Below are 15,237 nucleotides of genomic sequence, written 5' to 3' on the forward strand. Positions count from 1 at the left end.
TGAGATTTTTCATCACGTGACTAGTTATTGTCCAGTAATGGTAATGAGTACAGCCTAGATTTATATACAAAATGCATGTTTATAGTAGCATGCAGAAATGTGTAGAAAATGTTTTCTTCTTTCCGACGGACTTGCAAGGGTTCGTTTGAGACCCATGTTTTCGTGCATATAAGTGCATACTTTGAGTGAATTTCGACCTGCATGCATATTTCGTGAACTTTGCAGGATACTGTATGTTTCGGAACTTTATTGCTGCAAAGTAGCATATTTGAGAATATATCACAAGAAAGTAGGTTATATTTAAAGTGAACTGACTCACTTTGAAACTTAGATGTAGAATAAAATGTTGTATAAAATAATAGAAGACGGTGTTGTATCCAAGTCTAAATTAGTCCACCTGACTTGTCTTGCACTCGGTCTTCATTCCGTAGCAGGAACAACCAGATGTTAATATCGAGCAATAGACTCGCTTGTATCAAATGTAAAAAAGAAAGTGCTCTATTTGTGAAAGATCCATTACGCGTACGTATATTTCGCAAAGTTTCAAAAACTTTTCCAGCACATTCTCAACTAGTGGAGCTCGTGGGTAGAAACTGCGCGTATTATGAGATAACATAAATCAAGTGAATACAGTTGTACACTCACTAAGTTCCGAAATGCAGCTGCTACTTATGTGTCTCAAAAATGTTTCTCTACAAGTGACATTGAAAACAAAATTGAGTAGGGGAGACCGGGGCTAGTTGTTACAGAAGAGATGTTGCAACACTGTGTTTTTCGTGGTATTGGCAACGCGAACGAGCCATTCAGCCACCGTATTACGTGACGCGGCCGGGGAAGAGGAAGCACAGTTACTTCCATTGTTGAGGTTTTACATTGAAGCGTGTTACAGCGAATTTTCTGTTTTCTGTGGTGAAAAGTAATTTTTTTGAGTTTCGTTTGCTTGTACATACCTACAAAGAAAATAGGAGGTAAGTTGTATGTAATATATGCTTTTCATTTTAATGTTCGTTAACTATAAGCCTGCATGCTATCACCGTGTTACTTGTTGAAGTTTTTGCGTAATATGAAATGATGTAAAATGGCGTCGGGCGGGGCTAGTTGTGACATCGACGTTGGGGCAAGTTGCTACACTGTAACAATGTGCCCCGTATAAAATACTGCATATATATATATATATATATATATATATATATATATATATATATATATATATATATTCTAATGTAGCCTTCATTCATTTTCTGTAACAGCATGGTTCGAACGTACAAGAGGAAGACACAGATAGGAAAAGCAAAGGAAGAAATATATATGAAAGCAGCAAGGAAGGTTGAAGAGGGTAAATCGCTCAGGAAAACTGCAGAAGAAGATCACATAAATTTTAACACTGCAGAGATACATAAAGAGAAAGAAGGAAAGTGAGCAAACATCATATGGAAGAACTCAGTTTGTTGGTTATAGGAGGGACAGTTGTTACCATGGTTCTTGCAGTAAATGCGATAGGAAATTTCGTGCCTCCAATGTTTGTTTTCCCCCGCGTGCAGTTCAAACTCCACTTCATTAGTTCGGGACCAGCTGGTTGTGTAGGCGCTGCACATCCTACTGGATGGATAATGGGTCTAAATTTTCTAGAATTCATGCGATATTTTCACAGAAATGTGCCATCTTCTCCCGAATCTCCCGTTCTAGTAACCTTGGACATCAATATTTCTCATTTGTGCCTGTCAGTACTGGATTTCTGTAAAGAGAATGGCATTATATTCTATCATTTCCATCCCATATTTCCCACCGCCTTCAGCCATTAGACTTCAGTGTGTATGGCCCTTTCAAGAAATATTATTATACCGCTTGCTCTGATTAGATGAATTCGCATCCTGGAACACCCATATCAATCTACGACGTTCCATGCATTGCAAAGGAAGCTCTTGCTTGTTCTTTGAGTCCGAAAAATATTGTGGGAGGTTTTAAGAAATATGGTATATGGCCTTTCAATCGAAATGTGTACACAGAGCCTGATTTTTTGAGTGCTAATGTTACTGAAAGATCTCTCCCTGTCGAACTAAGTAATCAACAAATCGTACCGTCCAACTTTAACAACCATCCAAATGACTTGCCTTCAAAAAGTGGACAATGTTCTGCCATAGACTCTCCAGAGGAAAATAGGACTACCGTTACTACTCCAGAAACAGTTCGTCCTTTTCCAAAGGTTCTCCCTCGGAAGAACGTAGGACAAACAAGAAAGAAAAGGAAATCTGCAGTCCTCACGGATACACTGGTTAAGGAAATGTTATGTAAAGAGCAGCAAGAGAAGGAGGAAAGAAAAGCAAGGAAAGAAGCATGTTCCAAAAAGAAATTAATGCTGCAATTCAAAGAACAGCGAACGAAGAAATCATAGGCCTAGGCCAAAAAGAATTACACTATCTTCCAGCGAGGAAGACGACGATGAAGATTGCCTTTGTATAGTTTGTTTAGCTACATACTCAAAAAGTAAGCCTGGAGAAACCTGGGTTCAATGTCTAGAATGTAAAAGACGGGCACATGAGAGATGTGCAGGTAATTATCAATTTTACATTTGTATTCATTGTTCCTCTGATGGGAATAACGTAACAACAGATGATGAAACTTAAGTCTCCTTATTGTGTGTCATTTTTAAATTCTGAGTGACACAACGCTAATTAACCTGCCCTTTCACCTTTGCCATTAGGCCCATTCTTTAACTGATAATATCTAGAGAGTATGAAAATCAAGAGAGTGTTTTTTTTATCAAAAATAAACAATTTATTCTGATGTTTTGTTAAGCAACTTACTCGTATGCCAACTCTATATTAACACTAACACAAAATGTAGCATATGTTATTGTTCCAATTATTGATAGCCTACAACAAAAATACATCATTATCTAAATAAACGTTCCTTTTCTAAAAACATCATACATTTTGATTTTTCTGCAGTTTCATAATTTATGTACATAAGAGTAAGTTTCTAGTTACCATGTATTTTGTAACATCTTGCCCCAGCGTGTGTAACAACTTACCCGACTTCGGGGTAAATTGTTACGTTTCATCTACGTGCATAAAGTAGCAAACTGTGGGTTTTACACAATGCACAGCAAAGTAATACTCACTCTAAAATGTTGACAAAGGACCGATGTATAAAATGTGAGTTTATTTTTATCTCTGTGTGCAGTATGTACCTCACAAGAAATTAAAATTTGAAAATTGTAACAACTAGCCCCGGTCTCCCCTACATACACAACCACTTCCCGAGAATACCTGAAATTATCAGACAGTTGGAATACCGTAAGAATGCTTTGCAACAGTCACTCTCCTTGTTGAGCGAATTATCGCAGACTTTGTTCACTGAAACAACTCACGGTCTTACAAAAATAGCGTCATACAAACTTTGCAAAGTATTAGGCAAAAATCTCCTGTACAAAACAATATGTACCATTGCAAATGTGCTGAATAGTGAAACATGGAATTGGAAGAGAATGTAGCATAGGAAGACATTTGGTGTTTTTCACATGCACCAGTGATTTCTGCTGTTGTAGAAACAAACTTTTCGACCTCCAAAATGTTTCTTATTGATAAACGCAGAGGGCTGTCAGAAGAAAATATAAGGAGAATGTTAATAGTTCATGCAACAGAGATCATTAAGATAACATATTTTCGTGAAAAACTGACATTTTATTTTCTTACAACTTATTGTATATTTCAGTGCATATGTTAAATTCTTAAATGCATACTTTAGTGTATATTTTTTATATTTTCCGTGCATATTTGCATGCATATTTTGGGGTTTGTTTCTGCATGGAAATCCGGGCTCTAGTAATGAGTAAATCGTAAAAACGTCGAAAAATTGCCACTTTAGCATACATTTCGTGGAATATCGAGACCTGTTGCAAATTTCGGTAATTTGACAGAATTTCGCGTTTAATCGTGAGTGTTATATGGCCTAACAAACTATTTAAAAATATACATTTTAGGTACACATTTTCATGCAAAACTGATTCATTTCGCGTTTTCGCGTGTAACCAAAAAGTTGCGTCTCTAGTTATATTTCACTTTCTCTTCTGAATTAATATATGAATGTTAATATGAGTATAAAATGTTTATTTTCAGAAAATCTTCAGTATTGGTTTTATGAGTTTCTTAAACGAATTTTTGGTAGTCAAAATATTTACAGTAGGTACCTTATATATATATATATATATATATATATATATATATATATATATATATATATATATATATATATATACTTATTTATATAAGTTGGAAGTATGTAAATCCAGACAAGTAGTAAAGCTATGAGAAAACTGCGTCTTACGCGTATTAAACTGAAGAAATATGCTTTTGTAAGACCAAAGGTGAACTCTGTGGGAAGAACGCATAGAAATGTTTGAAACATTTTTTTTTTAGAAATAAAGAATCGTTAGATTTTCACTTCATGAAACTTTTTAGACAACATTTATTATCAATAAATTTTACGGCTAAACAACGAATTAAGAATAAGTGGAGTATGTTCTTATAAATAGGAAATTTTTCACCACTGTTAATAAGTTCAAATTTTAAATAATGGAATGGGATATTTCTACTCTACGAACTCGATGTGTGTTCGCTGCACCTTACACACACGCACAGAGAAAAAGAGAGAGAGAGAGAATTGAGTTGAGTTGAGTTGATCTTGAGTTTAACGTTCCTTTCAGCAGCGAAGCTATATGAGACGGGATCTACTGATTAACGTGGAATCCCAACCACATTAACACCCTCCGGGAACCGAACCCATGTCTCCCATGCCAAAGGCGCGAATGCTAACCGCTTAGCCACAAAGGAGCTCATAGTGAGAGAGAGAGAGAGAGAGAGAGAGAGAGTACAACGACTCACCAAAGGTAGTCATCAACCTGGTTCGGCTAATAATATAAGTAGATCTTGAGTGGTAGTATTTGTTTACACATTAAAATATCTTCCGTGATTACATTTACTAGTATTCTCACCTTTTATATTGAAATTACAAAACGATGATACGTTTTAAACAATTTTATTCGTTGATTCTCTTTGAACGAATATGTACATAGACTGTATTGCAATCGTACATGTTTGTTAGGTATCTATCAACAACAACATAGCAACTAATTATACTATAATGTATGTTTCTTACATATATTAAAAACATTCTTCTTTTGTTATTATTAAATTAACATTATATCTGGTATAGTGCTTATGTAGAAGCACTTTCTGCCCAAAAATACAAGTAATTATCAATTTATACAAAGTATCTCGTTGTATAAAAATGTCGCCTGACGATGGGACTGAATATAAAAGTTACAAGGGAGCTTGGTTTTTATATTTAAGAACCACTGGTCCGTTTATAATAACAATATTCCATTAATTATGTCCTATACATTTTGATCGACCCTCGCATATATATAACATTATTTATTTTCATTCATATAAATATATTTATAATAAATCTTTCATTTCATTATCATTTATCCTTTATTACATTAATATATATATTTTATTATTAAAACGTCGTCGCTTATTTATATAATTAACGAAGGGTACGAATTCAAAATAGTAAGAAGCAATTACATTTTAAAACATGAGTCACCATGATCAAGGGCGCATTATATAGTAACTACTTTAGATGATATTCTACAGTATGCATTGTATCAATTAAGCGTCAGAATATAGAAGAATCTTATTCAAGTAACATATAAGATGGTGCATGAAGACAGTCGTCGAATAATTAGCTTAATAGAATGAATCATATACTTAACATAATCTTTGACAATTAAGTTTCAACACAAATCAAATATACTATAAATAACCTTTGCTTTTAATGAATCGAACTATAATTCTTCATATTAACGAGAAAGAATTAAAATCATTTGAAAATTATCATTTGTTGAAACAAATGTGATAAAATATTTATGAATCCATTAACTAATCCTATCAAGTATAGTGCTTGTATATTGAAGTCATAAGAATTGTTTTCATTATTGATATTAACACATAAACTTAAAAATAAATGTTCACAAGAATCTATAGCTGGTATGGGTTTAACCCTTACTTCATTAACTAGAGTCAGTTTAAATTTGTATTAGCATATGATTCTAATAAAGTACATTGTACTGCACAATCATGATTAGGTTCCGTACTATTTTGTACATGTATTGCGTCGTGATTCTGATTTTGATACGAAGTGCCATCTCTTGAACAACGATTACGTCTATACATAGGATTTGTAGCATTTCTAGAGTTTCGCCATGTATTTCGATTGTTTTTGTGTCTACTTCGGTTGAGTGATCTGACATAATTATTGTCATGATTGGTTAGGTTAGATTGATTCCCAACATAGCTTTGCCTATTTTGCTCGTTCTGATTGCTTGAATTTACTCGATTTAAGTTTTGTTCCGTATCGTTCACACTACGGGTATTTAGATTTCGAACAGGTACAAAATAATCTGAATTGTTTTTAATTTTATCTACTCCCGCTTGATGATTCGGTGGGAGTAATAAATGAGGGATTAGTTTCATATATTGCGATCTATCTATACACATTATATTGCACTCGTCCTGAAATTTTTCTAGGAAAGAAGTAGCATTTTTGTTACATTTACCAATGCATTTACTCATAACACGTATTTCACTCACATTTACGCTTAACTTTACCTTCCTTTTATCATTCCGTGTTCTTGTTGAGTGACCATTCCTATCTACGGCATGATGTGTAGATCCACCGTCTCTTTTCCTTTCAATTGTATTCTTTGGATGGATTTCTTCCAAAATAATGTCCTCATCAGATACGGGTGAAGGCGAGGTTATCTCTTGTGAACAAGGAACTTCCACACAATCATTAACCATGTTGTTATGACATGCATAATCTTTAATCAGCAACTTCTTAATTTCTTCGTACTGTCGGCTGGATTCCTTGGATTTCTGCTGTATCATCTGCTTTAATTCCTGCTTCATGGCTTCCATATCGTCTTTTAGGCTTTGTTCATGCCGCTGTAAAGCTAGTATGATTCTGTCTTCTAATGTCATTTCTGGTGCTGGATTTTGTTCACCGCTACCACTGTCACTGATTTCTTTCCCCATTGCCTCACCGTTCATTTTTCTTGTGATTATTCTACCACTTTTAAGTCTTGTCAAGTTCGTAGTCATTAACCTTATTACAGAAGTAAATTCACCCTTACTTTACTTCGGGATATGAATTTACAAGAATCCCGGGTGAGGTAAACCAAAATTTTTACAACGACTCACCAAAGGTAGTCATCAACCTGGTTCGGCTAATAATATAAGTAGATCTTGATTGGTAGTATTTGTTTACACATTAAAATATCTTCCGTGATTACATTTACTAGTATTCTCACCTTTTATATTGAAATTACAAAACGATGATACGTTTTAAACAATTTTATTCGTTGATTCTCTTTGAACGAATATGTACATAGACTGTATTGCAATCGTACATGTTTGTTAGGTATCTATCAACAACAACATAGCAACTAATTATACTATAATGTATGTTTCTTACATATATTAAAAACATTCTTCTTTTGTTATTATTAAATTAACATTATATCTGGTATAGTGCTTATGTAGAAGCACTTTCTGCCCAAAAATACAAGTAATTATCAATTTATACAAAGTATCTCGTTGTAAGAGAGAGAGAAACACTATGTAAATTTTTACTTTCCAACTTGTAATATTAGAAAATTTTCCGGTTCCCGACAGCTAAATGCAAAATTATAATTTGTTAATATTTAACGTTCCTCTTCAGGGATTCAATTTTATAGCTCAATGTGCAGTTAAATATAGTGGAAAATTTTGCGTCTAACATCATTATATATAATATCCAAAATTGTCCGGCTTATGAAATTTTTTCCATTTGTTTCTACATCGTGATGAAACTTTTCCGATAAATGAAAATTCGTTTCACTTGTTTCTACAGAGTAATAAACCTTTCCGATTCACAAAAAAAATTGTTTTAGTTTTTGCTTCAAAATGATGAAAATTTTACGACTCATGAAAAGTTCTTCAATTTTTCCATACTCAACAGAAAATATTTTGATTCATGCCAAATTTTTTAACTTGTTCCTACATAGTACTGAACATTGTCTGAGCCTTGAAAATTTTCAGATTCTGAAAACAGATCTTTTACTTTTTAACATCTCTATACATGAATTCAATCAATCTTATGATTAATGAGGAATTGTTACTTGATTACTGATATTTCTTTTAGAACGGAAAATTTTCCGCCTCCCATCACTAATGGCCATTTTAGCCAGTCAACGTGTGAGGGATAACTTCCGTCAGTGATCATAACTAATATATTTTCAGCAATATAATCTACTCTTCGAGCCACAGTGCTTGCTGACAAATTGGTGCTTTTAAATAAATTAACTTTCTTTGGACACATTTCCTGTGGTGTTGGAATAATGCAATTCTTGACTAATACACCGTTAGTAAATGATTTCTTATCTTTTGCTATTGAAAACGCAGTATGAGATGCTGCTTATTGTTCAGGATTTACTTTCTTTGACAACAATTGTTGGGATTCATATTTTTCTAACGTAGACTTCCTGTAGATTTGGAGTAATTCTTAGAATGTTAATCTCATAATAACGCTTTATGTTGTATTCTGTGAGGACTGATATTGTCTCATTACATATTACACATATTCTCTTAATCTTATTAGTTCACTCAATCACTATATATTGATATTTCCATTGTTCTTTATATTTTCTGCTCTCACTATCTACATTTCGTTTCATTTCCGTATTTTCCGTATTTCTACAAATACACAGAAAAAGCAGTGTTGGGTAAGTAACTTGTAAAAATGTAACATGTTACAAGTTACTTTACTTTCCAACATCCAATATATTTCTACCAAAATTTTCTTCTACACCTTATATCTGGAGAACTACAAATCCCAAATTATCACTTAATTTAGTATAATGTGCTTATTCCGTAAAAATTAGAAACCTTGATCAGGGGCCAACCGGAAATATTTTGTGGCCCCTGACACAAAAGTATCAAAAATACAATATATTTCAATCAAAACTTTTTTTTACGCCTTTATCTGGAGAACTACATATAGTATAGCCAAACCCAAACTCAGCATAACGTGGTTATTCTGTTCAAAGTTTTTGGGACCATGATTCCAAAGTTAATTATTAGCCAAGATCTCAATCTTTTGGATCATTCCTAAAATTCTTGTTACAGTAAAATCATTTCAAGTATACTATTTCTTATCCTTAAAGTTTTAATGGAACATGTTTTGTGGTCCAGTTAAAATGTGCCATAAAACTCATGTTCCTTCTCTTCATCATTTTACATTTTAACTTTTTATCTGTATATTAGAAACTAAAGGAGGAATCAAAACTTCCTCTAATTTAAACTATATGTTTATGAATGTCTATGGGCCACCATATAGCACACAGTTAACAGAGAGATGTGTGGTCGGCACACTGGCTTATATGCAATTTTACGTCTCATATTGTAGATCAGATTCTGTAATAAATACGTACACGGGCGTCAACTGACCAGAAAAAGTTAAGTTATTTTCACTATTGCTTCATAGAGTACCAACGTTAGAGTACGTAGATGAAACTGGGAATGAGTAATGACTGATAAATGACTCCCAAAGTATAGTAATTAAAACGGTCTGCTCTTAGGTTTGTTTCCTGCACTACAAATAGAAGAAAACCAGCCTAAAATGTTTTCCAAAAGGCTTCATCAGGATGTGCTAAAATGTTCTGTAATGATGTACCAAACATACAGGATGTCTCTAAAGTCCCCCGACATAGGGTAACTCTGTTATTATCAGAATTACAACAAAACGTAAGAAGGAAAACTTTCTCCAAATATGAAGTTTTCAATCTAAAGGGAAGGACTTTTTTGTTTTAGATCGGACGAGTCATTTGAGCTGTACATTCTTTATGAGTCCAATATTAAATGAAAATGCAACGTTGCCATTTATTTGGATCAACAACATAAGTGAATGAAGTTACTGTGTTTTACGCTAGCGAGTCGATGGCCAGTCCCCATGTCAAAAAGTTTAAAATCAATTCGCAGAGCTCTGGTTCCTTTCCTAATAAACGAATCTTCGCTCTTGTAGAACCTACTCAACGGCGATGGTGTGCAACTTCGATCGTATACGGTTTTCATCGTATGCAGTTTATGCACAGCTATCCAGCTATATGCAGTTTATATAACCCGCACAGATATCCAGTACGATCAACAGAAGTTTCTGAGCTGAAGTTTTGGCCATATGGCAGTTGGTTCGGAATAGTTTCAAACATTAAATTCCTGTAATTGTTAGTGTAATCTTTTCATCTATTGAAAACTATATGTTTAACATTTTTATCTACTTTTTCGGCATATAATCTTTTGAAAAAAGTCAAATTTTCAGTCCCTCGTAATGTTTTCCTTTTTCTTTCTTCGAATCAAGTCATATTATGATTATACTATTGGACACTAAAATACTTTGGCACTGTTTTGCTCTGTCCTTCTTACTTGTGTTATTATTAACGAACAGACCTTTTAATTTGGATGTTTGTAAAACTATAGCCTCCTTAGTTTAACTCTTAATAATAAGGGTGATGTAGTAAGATTTAGATAAACACATGGATTCGAAATACGTAATGATCTGATGTGCCAGTTGTAAATATAAAACTGTATTCTAGGTTAGCGAAATTGTTAATCTGGTAGTATTACAGAGTATATAGGACGATTTCCTCATGCCGACATTCGCTTTGTGCAAAATTACAGTGCGTTGTTTCTTATTTATTAATTTAGAAGTTAAAAATGTGTTTCAAGATTAACAGTCGACCCTATGTGTAGAGCAATTTTAGAGAAAATATCATAAAAAGCCATCCTTCAGTAAAATACTATTGTTATTAGAAGTAGAGGGAAAACATGAAAACCCCGTATACAGTAGAATCTTGTAAAAATCTTAAGTTTATAGTTTCTTCCAGAAAGTTTGAACGGCACGTCCTGTAGGATGTGACCATGCATTGAGCAGAAAGTGCGAGTATATATATATAACGGCGTATTTACGATATTGTTTCGGGGGGTGTTGCTTAATTTATGCCTCGAAATGTGAAAATTCTGCAGGATATTTCTCTTGCTTTAATATAGTAAATAACATTTCAGGGGCCTTAAGCCCGAAAGACTCCTTAAATACGCCCCCATATGTATACGCATTTTTTGTACTATTGTCTCTTAGAAACTTTGAAGGATAGGCATTGCCGTTAACTAGATATTTTGATAGGAAGAGGGAGAGCCTGACTCTGTTTCTGAGTGTTAATGCAGTGATAATTTTAGAAGATTTCCCCCGGAAGAATTTCATTGCATTGAATATGTAAAGAAGTAAAAAAGAAAGTGTGGAAATGTACATTGAGAATGATAGGATATGTGTCTCCACTAGAAATTTCTCTCCGAGGTACTCCCTTAAACCGTCACTTATCTTGAAAGAATGACCACAGTTTTTAAAGAATGACAGTGATTCAATGGTATTCTAGGCGGGGCTACAGTGTTCTAAAGACGCCTGACCCCTCTAGTTACGCCTTTGATCATGACAATAGGTACCGTACTAGAACATTCATCATATATACTTAAAAATTGAATATTATACAATTTTGACTAAAGAATATGTGGAATCGTCTCCACTATTCTGCCTTTCATTGGAAGCATATACACTCATGTCCAAAATTATTGTCGCATGTCTATAAATTTGTTTATGTAGGTATATAATTTGATAACGAATTCACCCGGTATTTCTTATAATGTTAGTATGTGTATAATCGGCAGAGACATGTATGTCAAAAATTTCATGTCGAAAAACAGTAAATAAGAACAATACAATGAAAGTAAAATTTTCTTATCCATTACGCAACATTTCGTTTTACTCATTGTAATTTTCGTATTTATAATTCTTTTCCTACGAAATTTACCACAAATATACATTTCCTCATTGTACACATAGTATCAGTGTTAACAGTACCCTGCAAAATCATTATCAAATTATATTCTTACAAGAAGACATTTATACATATGAGACAATCATTTTGGACATGAGTGTACACAGCATATAATAATATATCATTTCCAACTTACCTACTCCAGTCAGGTGTCCATTGCAGGATTCCCGACTATAGATTTAAAAAGAAACATCATAATCCATAATAGTTGATAGTTGACATATAAAATAGCAAATTACAGTCATATATTTATTCCAATAAATACATTATTGTGGCATAATTAAACATGTTAAATTAAAATATTACAAAATGGAACTTATTCTCATGTTGCTAATTATTTCAGAATAGAAACTAATTCTACTTTTTTCTATTGCCAAAAAGAGAAATAATAACTCGTGCCTACAATGTATTTGTAGAGAAATATACTAAAATTATTTGCGTGGCATCTATTGATTATATGTTCTATGTATAAGAAAGGAGGGCAAAGCGGATCACCTAAATTCAAAGGCTTCAAATGGCAACTAAAATTAAGACTAGGAAACCAAAGTTTTGAGGAAATATTTTATGATTATTAAACTTTCAAATAACAATACAAGAGTAACGAGAATTGCATGTACATAAATGATATTACTTAATTACTGAACTACTGCAATTTATTCACTTTGCCCCACCGGTAGGGCAAAGCGGATCATGATAGTGGGGCAAAGTGAATAAGCAAAAACTCATACATTAAAAGTCAGGATTTAATACAGATATGAAAAATAGAAATTGTATAGAAGAACAATATATGTGTACACAGTCTAAGATAATAAAAGAATGACATCTAGATGAACTGCGTTACCTACCAGAAGATTAAAATGTTTAATGTTTTGTTAGTATTAGCCTAACACATATAAATATAGAATTAAGTCTAGAAAAAGCTTGCATACACATGATCCCTAAATATGTTTAAAAAGCTCAAGTCCATAGGAGTCTTTTTTATTATCAAGTAGGCATCTAGTATCTAGTTTCTTTGAACCTATAGTAACCCTAGTGAGTACAATCTACGTAGTAGCAAACAGATTGAAAAAAAAAAAACAATAATAAGACTTAGGGCTGAAAATAATATCACATCACACGCTTGGTTTGCACAGATCACAAATGTAAATGCCTTGTCCCTTATAATAATCGGTACTTTTTTCGTGAAACCATGACAGACAAATAGAACACTGAATCCAGTCTTCATTAAGTGGATCTGAATAATATTCATGACAGAACTTGCATTGGTAACTACCGTCTCCTTCTGGTGATTTTGAAGGTTTTTTCTTTGTAATTCCAGATGTACTTGGTAGAGCTATAGCCGCAGCAAAACATTTCTTCTTGCAGGAGAACCTTGAATGGTAGATTTCCTTCTTTTCTCTGGTAGTTCATTTACGGAAGTTGCACTAGTACTTGGTTCGGTAGACATCGTAGACTTGCTATACTTCTTCGCACTCTTCTGTTTCAAACATTCCTTGATAGGGGTACTCGTTAGTTCCTCTGCACGTAGAGACTTCGAGCTTCCCCCCTCCCCGAACAAAATTTCACCGTACGCCACTGTAGTCATTAGTACTGAACATGTATGGAACATTTTACGTAAATTGATTCGAGGCAAAAAGTAGAGAAACAAAGAAACAAAGAATTGAAGTTAATTAAAATCATTTTAAAAGATGTAAAATCAAATTAATACTTTCTTAACAGAGTGGTATAGAATTACATAGTTTAATATAGGATAAGTTGCGTTAATAGCCGCTGCGATTATTTAACGGAACTCCTATCCTAACCCAACTTACTACTACAACAACTACTGATGTTACTCTACTACGACTACCAGCACTACTACTATTACTACTACTATGTTTTTGTTCGGCGAGTGTTAACTGAACAAATTCAATATGAATTTCAATATTCAAATTAGCTGTGTTGCAACGTATACGTACCGTCAATACCACATTTAGTGCCAAACAGATGTTCTAAAAGAGTACTGCATTATGCTTGGGGCAAAGTGAATCGCTATTCGCTTTGCCCCTTCTAAAATTATTCTCTTTGCCCCACACTACCACATGAGACAAAAGACTGTCTACAGCATATGGACGACGTATTTACGATAAATCTCAAACATGATAACAAAGGTAAGATCCCACCCTATCCATGCATAGTGTGTTCGCAAACATTCTAGGGAATAGTAAGAAAAGATTTCAATATCCTTATTTCTTGAATTTTTTTAGCAAAATGCGTATTTTCTTTTCTTCTCTTCTCTCGTCGAAACAACAACACGTACACACAAAACACTAACGTCCTTCTCTTGTTTCACTAGTGACGTCATAAACCGGGGCAAACATTTCCTGCTCTCTGTTTTCAGTTGACTGTAAATTGTGTTATTCGCTTTGCCTCATATATCCACTTTTCATTTAGAATATCTAAAAATGTGAAGAAGAAAACATCATTTTCAATTCCAAGTTCTTTTTTATTATACATCAGTGGCGGTTAAAGACAAACTATTAAGTAGTGACACAAAACTATAATAATGATAATTATTATTATCTTTATAATGTACTATTGTTTTTAAAGAAATTCCTTTCACCTACACTCTATATCCTCCTTGAAGTTTTAACTGAACACGTTTTGTGGCCGAGTTAAGATGTGCAATAGTGATATTCCAAACAGCAACGTTTCTTGTTGCCAAAGACGACAGTAACTCTATAGTTAATATAATCTATTTCCTTAAAGAAAGTTTCTTATCTCAAAACAAAATTGCTAATACTGATGATCTATCTCTCTTAATAGCATTTCTTATAAAAAGTTTAGATAAACTAATTTCTACACATAATTAACCCTGGAATACACAGGGGGGTGCTGGAGCACCCCAGACGTTATACTCATCGCCATTGTGCCTCTGTTCTCAGGCACATTGGTTGGTGCTTCAATGTAATCTCATTTTGGAGCATGACATTCACGGTGGTGGGTGTGAAGCAAATTGTCTCGTTTTAGAAGAGAATGTATTCAAAGGGTGGGGTTCTGCAGCAGCCCACCTGTGTATTTACGTATGTGAAATTCAATTTTTGGCGAAATTCGTTTAGATACTTTGCGTGCATATTTGTTTAATTGGATGATGGTGAAAGTGTGTGCAGGTTCAAACACGTTTATAGACGTTGTACTGAACACATTAGAAGAAGATTATGATTCTGAAGGTGATTTCAGTGAGTCCGATGACAATATTGAAGCATGAT

This window comes from Thermobia domestica, chromosome 1 (genome assembly GCF_964235325.1).
Source record: "Thermobia domestica chromosome 1, izTheDome1.hap1.1, whole genome shotgun sequence".
NCBI lineage: Eukaryota > Metazoa > Arthropoda > Insecta > Zygentoma > Lepismatidae > Thermobia > Thermobia domestica.